General features: G+C 39.4%; 1 pseudogene across 1 annotated transcript; it reads left to right on the top strand.

The window, feature by feature from the left end:
• Positions 1 to 3,371: 3,371 nt before the first annotated feature.
• LOC308428574 (non-histone chromosomal protein HMG-14-like) lies at positions 3,372 to 3,662 on the top strand (annotated as a pseudogene). The gene has a single exon. The product of its transcript is annotated as a non-histone chromosomal protein HMG-14-like (transcript).
• The last annotated feature ends 7,033 nt before the right edge of the window (positions 3,663 to 10,695 follow it).

Raw genomic sequence — 10,695 nt, 5'->3', positions numbered from 1 at the left:
ATCTACTAAGATACAGCATCTTATCTGTATCTACTAAGGATACAGATTGGAAACTGTATCTACTAAGGAGCAGTATTTCCAGGAGGGACCCCTCAGGATTCCTATTTTTTGGAGGGATTTTTAAATTCTTTTCTGCAAGTTCCCTTCTTTTTGTGAAATTTCTCTACCCAGGTCTCACTCCAATATGGTGAGGACAGACAGGCATTTCTCAATACGTAGCTTGTCCTTTCCTTAACTTGGAGGTTTTAGCACATTCCTCCTCAGCATACAGATATTTAGTGTGTCTTTTTCCCCCATACCAGGAATGCTGTGGCTATGGGTTTAAGAACATACCAAGAAGTAGAGGTGTTCGGAGAGGTTTCTGTAGCAGAGAAACTTCAGCCTAGCCTTTGAAGAGACAGTGACAGAGGAAGGGAACAGGGTTGTGTCCCACCGAAGAAGTGAAAACAGGGGGACATAAAATCTTCCTGGCCTCAAGGGAATGACCTATTTCTGTTTTCTTCCTGCTTTCTTCTTTCCACACCGTGGTCCCAGAGTCCTTGGAGACCCTTGCCTCCATATCCTTTGGGGACTCTGTGACAGTTGGTAGCTAGGGACTACTAAGGATAACTCACTCTTTATTTTACCCCTGGGGATATTTTAGAAGTTTGGTTGAGTGAGTCCCCAGGCTTTGATTGGGTCCCTTTGGCTCACTTTTACATATCCATCTAATTCACAGACATACACATTAATGTGTTAATAACCACTATTATTATTATCCCTTAAAAATTTTGAGGCCTTCTACCCAAGCTCACTTTTAGTAGTTTTAATAAATTTCAGTGTTTCTCACGTTTGTGATGCTCACCACATCCTTGTCTGCCACTTCTGCTCATCCTTTTTGTTACAGAGCAAGGCTCCAGTGTCTCCAGCAGGAGGGCTCCCTGCCTCTGAGGCAGAGTTACTTGTCTCAGCCACTTCACAGTACTGATTCTGCTCCTCTGTGTGAATGGGAGATCTTCTCATATTCTCCCTAGTATTTTCTCTCATCTTTTTTATCTCCAGAGCTCTGAGGTCTCACTGCCTTTGTTAGGTATATTCCAGGATATTTAATTAGCTATTTTAGGCTATTACGAATGTATCTTTAAAATTGAGTTTTTTCTCAGATGGTTTATTACTCATGTATAGAAAGGCTACCAATTTTGCACATTGGTTTTGTATTCTGTTGTTTTAATACAGAATCTAAGAATTCTTCTTTTTACTGTGAAGTGTTTAGTAGTCACAGAAACCTTAGCTCAAGGATTCTCAGGTTTTATTTTCCCACACCCTTTCCTAAGGTGTTTTAAATATCATGTCCTCAGTGAGGTCTTTCTTCTGCTTAGTGAACAAGTACTAAACAATTTACTTACTTAATAAGTACATTTGTCCAGAAACACTTAATAAAAAATATAAGATAACCCCTGAAGTCCATATAAGCTTCCATGGTTTGTATTGCAGCCTACGGCCATGTTGATGTCTGTGGACCATGCTGCTGCTGGAAGCCATACTGAAGTGAGTATCTTGCCCTGCCACCTGAGGTCATGGTGATGTCCAAGGTCCAGGCTGTCTTCAAGGGCTTCGTCTGATGGGTTCATGGTCCTACAGTAGCCCAGGGCTGTGTTCCTCGTCTGTGCTGTTGACAGAAACCATGTGGAAGCCCATGATTCATGCTTTTTTTACTGGAAAGAGCAAGAAAGTTACTTTTCAGTGATATTGATGATCTCACATACATAGTTGGGAAAAGAGAAAATGGAAGGGAAAAGAAAAGTCATGAGAAGAACCAAAACCAGATGGGACTCTGCATTTCTGTTAGATTCATACAAAGCTATAGACTGTAGCTCTAACAGGAACACCTTAAAGTATCCAGTAAGATAAGGAATATAGCATTGTAGCAATTTTTAGCATTCAAAGATCATTACGTTTAATTTATACACACCAAGAAAACTCTGTTTCCATGTTACATTCTGTTCTACATGTACTTTATGCTTATGGTAACTAGTGGGATTTCAATGCATGTTATCAAACCTCTAAAAGAATTAAGTACTGACAAAATATATATTCATATAGTGTTATGCCAAAATGCTTTTAAAAACCTGTATATGAATCTCTTTTTAAAATAAAGTTGTAAGAAATTTTTTTAAAAAGATAATAAAAGCAATGTAAAAAAAGATAAAGAAGAAAAGATCGTAAGTCTATTTGATAGTAGCTGAACACTGAAGGTACTTGCCTAAAGCTGGCTTTCGAACGAGTCACAGTGAGCAGGAGACTTTGAGAATTCTAAGGTGCATCTAGTTTCTGTTTCATTTGTTGAAATTGGGTTGTGTTATATATCTTAGGCTGGTCTGGAACCCACACTTCACTTCCTGTGTTCACCTCTGGGGTATTCAGAGTACGAGTGTGTGCAAACACGTCTGGTGTGTGCTTCTTCAACTTTTATAATATTAGGAAATGTAAGAGTAGGTGAAAAAAATGTGGTGCCTCAGAAGCAAAGCTAATTATGTTCAAGTGATTAATCCAGCAGGCTGATTGGAAAGGCCACTTGGTGCATAGCTGGAATTTAATGCAGATGAGACTGAAGAGAAATTATTAGAGTAAGAAACAGCATTAGAAAAGAGGACTTGAGGGGCGTAGACATGTGTAAATTTAGTGGGATGATAGGTCATTATAGTCAGCCTTTTTTTTTTTTTAGACTTTTTATTTATTTATTACATATGAGTACACTGTGGCTGTCTTCAGACACAACTGAAGTGGGCATCAGATCTCATTACATGATAGTTGTGAGCTACCGTGTGGTTGCTGGGAATTGAACTCAGGACCTCTGGAAGTGCAGTCAGTGCTCTTAACCACTGAGCCATCTCTCCAGCCCTATAGTCAGTCTTCTATATGTGCCATGAAAAGGGATCTGTGATCTGGAGAGAACTTTGTGGTTAAAAGGGCTTACTGAATTTGTAGAGGACCCGAGTTTAGTTTTTACCTCTTAGAGGGCCTAAAAATCCAGTTCCAGGGGATTCAGTATCTTTTTTTTTTTTTTTTTTTTTTTGTCTGCAGTGGATATATAGTGTACATAAACTCAGTTACACACGCACACGCACACACACTAAACGAATCTTTAAAAAGGAGTAATAACTCTTGCACAGAGAGGGATATAAAAGCAGAGAACAACGTCAGTGTTTGTTATTCTAAAAATCATACATTGTTTCATTAAAAACATACGATATATGGGAGCAAATCGATAAATTGTATACTTTAAAAGAATGAAGTTGGACGGGTCGCAGCAGTTCGTGTGGTGGCGGCTAGGCAGTGCAGCTCCGTGACAGATCCCGAGTCTCACGTGTCTCCCACCCCGCGCCACCACGATGCCCAAGAGGAAGGTTAGCGCGGATGGAGCGGCGAAGGCGGGGCCCAAGCGCTGCTCCGCAAGGCGGTCGGCCAACCCGCCCCTGCCAAGGTGGACGCGAAGCCGGAAAAAGGCGGCCGGAAAGGATAAAGCAGCAGACAAAAAAGTGCAGATAAAAGGGAAGAAGGGAACGAAGGGCAAGCAGGCTGAAGTGGCTGACCAGCAAACTACAGGTCTGCCTGCAGAAAATGGAGAGACAGAAAACCAGAGTCCAGCCTCTGAAGAAGAGAAAGAAGCCAAATCCGACTAAGCACCCATCGCGTCTGTCAGTGGTCCCCGACCTCCCTTCTTGTACAATCCAGAGGAATACTTTCATCAACTATTTTGTAAATGCGAGTTTTTTTTTTTAAGTAGCTCTAGAAACATTTTTAAAAGACGAGGGAATCCCACCTCATCCCATTTTTTTAAGTGTAAATTTTTTAAAAAAAGAAGTTAAAAATCATTTGCTGGTTGTTTATTTTTGGGTACAACCAGAAAATAGCAGGATAGTGAGTTAGGAGAGGCTGTGACTGTCTCGGGGGTCATCATAACATTCCGTAGAGGGGGCTAGTTTTATATCCTACAGTACAAAGCATACTAAAAGGCAGTTTGGGGTCTCAGTCGTGTATTTGTGTCTGGAATATTTTCCCTGATATGTGGGCCTGTGTTTCTAGTAGAACCATTTTGTAAGAAAGCCAGTCTTTGGTCCTTGCCCTGTCAGAACTGTGAAGACTGTGGTCATGGCCGTCCTAACTTTCCTAACAGTTGTAACGATGTGTTGTGAAAGATGGAATTTTTGAGTGTGTTCTGTGTGTGGCATAAAATTGTGAGTCGGTGGAACTGGCGATTATGAACATTTGGTTGTTACTTGAAGGCCTTAGGGAAACTTTCCATGTTTGAGGCTGGAACATCACTGGAATAAGTTCAAAGAAAAACAATATGTAGCTCTTCATTTGTGTACATGAACACAATACAATGTGACTCTTCAGAGTTCAGGTACGTGAACACAAAATATGGCTCTTCAGAGTTTGGGTACTTGTGATAAGAATGTCTGTGTACTCCGCGCCTCAACCAATACAATCTCAGTTATGAAAATAAAAGAATGAAGTTCATGGTACATGAATTATATTGCAATAAAGTATTTATTAAAGAATAGTATACCTCACAAAAGGAAAAAAAATCAGTATCTTATGAACCATACACTAGGAATTTTTTTTTTTTTTTTTGTAGCATCAGATTTATTTTCCCAGTTTCCTAGGGGTTAGTAATACTGTAGAGATTTTTAAAAAATCATTTATTTTATAGGTATTAATGTCTTACCTGCATGTATATATGTATACCACATCTGTGTCTGGTACCTGTGAAGACCAGAAGAGAGTCAGATTCTCTAGAACTGGATTTGCAGATGATGTGTGGTTGCTGACAACCAAACCTTGGTCCTCTGCAGAAAGCACTGAGTGCTCTTTACCCCTGAGCCATCTCTCCAGCTCCAGAAATGTTTTATAATTATAATATTGGTGGAGGTCACAGGAGTGGAGCTTACTAGTTTAACTGAATATTTATTTAAAACTTCTTTGTGCAATAAACAAAATAAAGCAAAGTTTTGTCATGTCAACGGAGCTGAAGCAAGCTCACTGAGATGGCTCAGTGGCTCGACTGTTTGACATGGAGCCGGAAACTCTGAGCGTGGTCTCTGTATTCTTTATGGTGGATGGAAAGAATGTACTTCTCAAACTGCCTTCTGACTTCCATACCTCCCCATACTTACACACAAAGCAAACAAATAAATAGCATGTAAAAGTTTTTTTTTTTTTAATAAAACAAAATTTAATGAGGAAGAAGTGACTGAGAAAATTTGGACAAAGAAAATTTAATTTTTTGTTTTTTTAAACTATTTTTTATTGGATATTCTCTGCATTTACATTTCAGATGTTATCTCTTCCCCACAATCCCATTCCCCTCCCCTCACACTGCCTCCTTGAGGTGCTCCCTCTCCCAACCACCCTCTCCCACCTCAGCACCTTGGCATTCCCCTATAATGGAAAAACGAGCCTTCACTGGACCAAAGGCCTCTCCTCCCACTGATGTCAGAAAATACTATCCTCTGCTGCATATGCACCTGGGGCCATGGGTCTCTCCATGTGAACTTATTGGTTGGTGTTCTAGACCCTGGGAACTGTGGTGGGTTTGGTTAGTTAATAATCTTGTTCTTCCCATGGGGTTGCAGACCCGTTCAGTTTCTTCAGTCCTTTCCTTCATTGAGGTCCTCCTGTTCAATCTGATGGTTAGCTACAAGCATCCTCCTCTGTATTAGTATGGCTCTGCAGATCCTCTGAGAAGGCATCATTATCAGGTTCTTGCCAGTAAGCACTACTTGAGCAATAGTGCTTGGGTTTAGTGGCTGAATAAGGTGGATTTCCCAGTGAGGCAGTTTTTGGATGATCTTTTTTCTAATCCCAGCTCTTCTATTTGAACTTGTATTTCCTCCCATGAGTGTTTTGTTGTTCTTTCTAAGAAGGACTGAGGCATCCACCTTCTGGGATTCTTTCTCTCTGAACTTCATAAGTTCTGTGGATGTTTTCTTGAGTATTCTGTGTTTTTTGGGGCTAGAATCCGCTTATAAGCAAGGACATACCATGAGTGTTCATTTGTGGTTGGGTTACCTCACTCAGAATGATAGCTTGACGTTCCATCCATTTGCCTAGGAATTTTATGAACTCTTTCCTTTTAATACCTGAGTAGTACTCCATTGTGTATATGTACCACAATTTCTGTATCCATTCCTCTGTTGAAAGACATCTGGGTTCTTTCCAGCTTCTGGCTATTATAAATAAGGCTGCTATGAACATGGTGGAGCATGTGTCCTTATTAGGTGTTGGATATATGGCCAGGAGTGGGATAGCTGGGTACTCAGGTAGTACTATGTCCAATTTTCTGAGGAACCTCCAGAATGATTTCCAGAGTGGTTGTAACAGCTTAAAACCCCACCAACAGTGGAGGAGTGTTCCTCTTTCTACACATCCTCACCAGCATCTGGTGTTATGTGAATTTTTGTTCTTAGCCATTCTGACTGGTATGAGGTGGAATCTCAGGGTTGTTTTGATTTGCATTTCCCTGATGGCTAGGGATGTTGACCACTTCCCTTCGTGCTTCTCAGCTATCTGGTATTCCTCCATTGAGAATTCTATGTGTAGCACTGTATCCCATTTTTAAGAGGATTCTTTGATTCTTTAGGGTATAACTTCTTGACTTCTTTGTATATATTGGATACTAGCCCTCTATCAGATGTAGGATTGGTAGAGATCTTTCCTCAATTTGTTGGATGCCATTTTGTCCTTTTGATAGTGTCCTTGACCTTACAGAAACTTTGCAATTTCATGAGATCCCATTTGTCAATTCTTGATCTTATAGCATAAGCCATTGGTGTTCTGTTCAGAAATTTTTTTTCTGTGCCTATGTGTTCTAAGCTGTTCCCCACTTTATGTTCTATTAGTTTCAGTGTACTTGGTTTTTTTTGAACAACTTTATTTTAAAAAACAAAGATAAATGAACAAATTTTAAGCATTTTTGCATAAAAGTATATGAATACATTTTTGTCAGTGCTTGGCTTTTTTTTCCCCCAAAGGTTTGATAGTGTGCATTAAGGTCTTACAGTAACAATGAGCAAAAAGTACATGTAAAACAGGATGTATCCTGGAATTAGTCAAAGTTTTCTTGGTGTGTAAGGATTGAGCACAATGGTTCTTTTCTTTTCTTTCTTTCTTTTTTCTTGAACCTCACACAGTCTGTGAGTTGTTCCTGGGGTGTTCAGAGCTTTCTGGGGTTAGTATCCCATTATCAGTGACTGCATATTATGTCTGTTCTTTTGTGACTGGGTTATCTCCCTCAGGATGATCTTCTCTAGATACAACCATTTTCTTAAGAATTTGGTTAAGTCATTGTTTCTGATAGCTGAGTAGTACTCCATTGTGTAAATGTACCACAATTTTTGTATCCATTCATCTACTGAAGGACATCTGGGTTCTTTCTAGCTTCTGGCTATTATAAATAGAGCTGCTATGAACATTGTAGTGCATGTGTCTTTGTTGTATATTGGAGTGTTTCTGGGGTATATGCCCAGAAGTGGAATAGCTGGATCTTCAGGTAGTACAAAATATATGGAACGCTTCACGAATTTGCGTGTCATCCTTGCGCAGGGGCCATGCTAGTCTTCTCTGTATCATTCCAATTTTAGTATATGTGCTGCCAAAGCAAGCACAGTGTACTTGGTTTTATGTGGAAATCTTTGAACTACTTGGATTTCAGCTTTGTATAAAGAGCCGAGAAAGGATTGATTTGCATTCTTCTGCATGCTTATTGACAGTTGAACCAGCATCATTTGTTGAAGAGGCTGTCCTTTTTCCATTGAATGTTTTTAGCTCCTTTGTCAAAGATCAAGTGATCATAGGTTTGTGGATTCACTTCTGGGTCTTTGATTCTATTCCACTGGTCTACCTGCTGGTCTATGTACCAATCAGGCAGTTTTTATTATGATTGATCTGTAATATAGCTTGAGGTCAGGGATCGTGATTCCCCAGAAGTTTTTTTATTGTTGAGAATGGTTATTGCTATCCTGGGATTTTTATTATTCCAAATAAATTTGCAAATTGCTCTTTCTAAGTCGGTGAAGAATGAAGTTGGAATTTTGATGGGGATTGCATTGAATTTGTAGATTGCCTTAGGCAAGATGGCCATTTTTACAATGTTGATCCTTCCAATCCATGAGCATGGGAGATCTTTCCATCTTCTGAGGTCTTCTTAAATTCCCTTCTTCAGAGGCTTGCACTTCTTGTTTTACAGATCCTTCACTTGCTTGGTTAGGGTCACATCAAGGTATTTTATATTCTTTGTGGCTATTGTGAAGGGTATCGATTCTCTCTCTTTTTTTTTTTTCTCAGCCTGTTTGTCCTTTGAGTAGAGAAAAGTGATAATATGCTTGAATTAATTTTATATCCAGGCACTGAAGTTGTTTATCAGCTGTAAATGTTCCCTGGTGGAATTTTTAGGGTCACTTAAGTATACTATCATATCATCTGCAAATAGTGATATTTTGACTTCTTCCTTTCCAATTTGTATACCTTTGGCCTCCTTTTGTTTTCTTATTTCTCTGGCTAATACTTCAAGTATTATATTGAATAGGTAGGTAGAGAGTGGGCATCCTTGTGTAGTCCCTGATTTTAGTGGGATTGCTGTTAGTTTTTTACCATTTACTTTGATGCTGGCTACTGGTTTGGTGTGTATTGCTTTTACTATGTTTAAGTATGAGCCTTGAATTCCTGACCTTTCCAAGACTTTTAGCATGAGAGATGTTGAATTTTGTCAAATGTTTTCTCAGCATCTAGAAAGACAATCATGTGATTTTTTTTCTTTGAGTTTGTTTATGTAGTTGATGACATTGATGGATTTCTGGTCCAATCTATTTGGGGTTCTGTAGGCTTCTTGTATGTTCTTCATCATTTCTTTCTTTAGGTTAGGGAAGTTTTCTTCTATAATTTTGTTGGAGATATATACTGGGCCTTTTAGTTGGGAGTCTTCACTCTTTTCTATACCTATTATTCTGAGGTTTGTTCTTCTCACTGTGTTTTGAATTTTCTGGATGTTTATCATTAGAAGCTTTTTAAATTTTACATTTTCTCTGTTTGGTCAATGTTTTCTATGGTATTTTCTGCTCCTGAGATTCTCTCTTCCATCTTTTGTAACCTGTTTGTGATGCTTGTATCTATGACTCCAGATATCTCTTCTCTGTTTTCCAGTTTCAGGATAGCCTCCTTTTGTGATTTCTTCATTGTTTCTATTTCTGTTTTCAATTCCTTCACCTGTTTGTTTATGCTTTCCTTGAGCTCTTTAAGTGATTTGTGTGTGTGTGTGTGTGTGTGTGTGTGTGTGTGTGTGTGTGTGTATTTTTTTGTGTGTTTCCCTTTTAAGGGCTTCAACTTGTTTGTGAGTGTTTTCCTGGCTTTCTTGTACATCTTTAAGTGTGTTATTTATGTGCTTCTGGGGAATAACCATCATCATCATGGGGTATGATTTTAAGTCTAAATCTTGTTTTTCTGTTGAATTGGAATATCCATTATTTGCTGTGGCTGGAGAACTGGGTTGAGATGTTGCCAGGTTGTCTTGGTTTCCCTTTCTTAAAATCTTGCACTTGCCAGTTGCCATCTTGTTATTGATGCTGCTAGATGATCTTGTTGTCTATTACTGGAGCTTGTCTCTCCTGTGGATCTGTGTGCTTGTTGTTTCTAGAGGAAGATTGCTCCTGGATGTTCAGATCTCTGGGTAGGTTGTGAGTCCTGATGGCAATGACCAGTCCCGATGCAACTGGGCCAGCTTTAATCTTGGGCCTGAAGTGTCTGCTCCTATGCAGCACTGAGACCTGGGCCCTGAGAGTTCTGCATGGCCACTCCAGTGATAGTCATTGGAGTGGTAGTGTGGACTCACTCATGCACTCACGAGTGAGAGCCCTCCTGCAGCTCTTCCATGCCCCAAGCAACCTGTGGGTGGGCCACCAGTCCTGCTGAAACTAGGCTGGGCTTGTTTGTGTTTTTGAGACAAAGTTTCTTCGCGTAGCTCTGGCTGTCTTGGACCTTTCTCAGTAGACCAGGTTTGCATCAAACTCAAGAGATGGTAAATCTCTAGCTTTGCCTCCCAAGAGCTGATGTTAAAGGCTTGAACCACCATCTCTCAGTGAAAAGTTAAAGTTTATAATTAAAACAGATCTGTACATATTACTGAAACAGAGAATAACTAAAAAATGTTTGAATCAAAATTTTATGAACATATCAAATGCAAGTAACTAAAATGATATCTTTTTTTTGTCAGTGATATTAATAATATTGAGTCCAAAAACGACTGGTGAGGATATCAAGACAGAAAATACCACTCAAAAACTATGGAGAAGGGAGGTGGGAACCAAGCACTCATGCCCAACTGGAGAACTATTGGCAGCTGATAGTGGGGGAAGATGGAGAGTCAGTTTTCTTTAAGAATGTGGCCACTGGTTAGTTATCGATGCTTCAAGGTAGAGATTCACACCCAGTAGTGTTTGGACATCAGGAGTCAGACTTGATGGTTTTTGAAAAATAAGAAAACCAATGTTTTTGTGGGGCAGAAAGGGAGCAGATTTGGGGGAAATTGGGAGAAGGGTTAAATATATATTGTCAAAACATGTTGTACAACATTCTCAAGAAACTAATAAAAAATTCAAAAAAGAAAATGAAAAAATAGTAAATGGTTGTTTGGGATGTATATTGCTAATAATTTGCAAA

The sequence above is a fragment of the Micromys minutus genome (assembly GCF_963924665.1).
Source record: "Micromys minutus genome assembly, chromosome: 13".
Lineage (NCBI taxonomy): Eukaryota > Metazoa > Chordata > Mammalia > Rodentia > Muridae > Micromys > Micromys minutus.
The sequence above is the reverse complement of the archived record's forward strand: the minus strand, read 5'-3'. Positions and strand labels throughout refer to the sequence as shown.